The following is a 1,700-nucleotide window of genomic DNA, read 5'->3' on the forward strand; positions in this document are numbered from 1 at the left end:
CTCCACTATTTTAAGATGACTTGCTTGGATAATTTAACAAACATATGTGAAAGTATGACATATATGTTGATTTTATTTGCTATTTTCTTATGATACAGATTATTCGGGTTTTTTCATTTTCGTTTTATGTAATACATTGAACGAAATTTCATCATTATTTATTGAATTGATTATTTGATTATTATTTTTGACTGCAAAGAAGAATATGTAAGTGGTAGAAATCTGAATTGTTAGGGATAATTATTTCATCTCGACAGTGTTTATGCATCTTTCGTACCGAATCTTGGCATGCTTTTATCCACAAATTAACTGCTATATTAATTATGATTGATTAGGATTTGACCGCATTTATGTCTACAATTTATTTAAAATTTGGATCATTCATTGACAAATTTTCATGGGAAAAAATCACTATTTTCCATGGAAAATAGTGGTTGTCAAACAGATAAAGTTGGAAAAAATATTATTTCCATGGAAAATAATGGCTATCAAACACCAAAATTTGGAAAATTGCAACATTTTCTAGGTTAAAATTTAAGTCAATCAAATACGTGTAATTAACATTTTCCATGTAAATAATTTCCAGGTAATTGAATTACCTGGAAAATATTTTCTTTCCGTGCAATTTTCCTACTTGCAATCAAACGCAACCTTAATTTTTAATCGTGTTTAGAGGTGTTGAAATCTTTTTCTATTAGGGTAATGTGGACAATAGACACAAGGTTCACTCGCATCTATGGAAGCAATTTCAACACATTTTGATCAAAGATTTGGTTGCAAGAGATAATCGTATACGAACATGGAATATGCTTTATGATGCGATATAAAAATGTTCAGACACAGATCGTATGTTCATTGATAACTGCATATTAACGATCAATCACAAACAACTCAACTAAAAAAATAATATCTAAACTCGAGCAACCAAGAATATAAACAATAGAGCGAGAAAATATAGTTTTATAAGTGTAAAGAGTTGCATTAAATTTAAAGTGTTACAATGGTTAGTATTTATAGTGTTACAATAGTAGTTTTGACCGTTGGATGTAGCGGATGTAGCTTCATCCGATCCACAGGGATGTCCTATTCTAGCTGTCCCATTAGTCACTTACCATAGATTTCACTTGAGTATGTGGGGGAAGAGGAGGCACCCTTTGAACTGTGTCAATGTTTAAAATTAATTAGGTTAACTAAATTTGACTTAGTTGAGCTGCAAGTTGTCACATCAATCATTTTCCAAATACTATGATCTCCCTGAAAACCGCTTTTAGTCCGAAGCCCTTAAGAGGGAGAGACTTCGAGATGGAGGACTTGGTCTACTGAGTAGGTTTCGATCTGTTGACTCAGGTAAACTTTTGACTTATCCTTTTGATTCATGTCTCCACATGATTGCCACGTACGTTGCATTAGAGCCTTGGTGGCGAGGCTTAACGAGAGATAAAGAGCTACATAAGACTAGTCTGTATAAAATCTGATGAACAAGCGATTATTTTCTTTATTTGCTTGCTTTCATTCTGCTTCGGTATTCCATTTTGGCTTTGGTTTGTTCTCTGCCTATCCGGTGATAAAAACTTCGTTCGAGGGCTTGTATTATCCACTTTAATGTTTAAGTAAAAGTTGAAAAAAGCTTAGAGTTTTTCAACTGTCTTTTCGATCTAAGCTTGGTATTTCTTGAGAAATCGAAGTGTGGGATTAATCTT

This window comes from Olea europaea, chromosome 3, assembly GCF_002742605.1.
Source record: "Olea europaea var. sylvestris chromosome 3, O_europaea_v1, whole genome shotgun sequence".
NCBI classification, from domain to species: Eukaryota; Viridiplantae; Streptophyta; class Magnoliopsida; order Lamiales; family Oleaceae; genus Olea; species Olea europaea.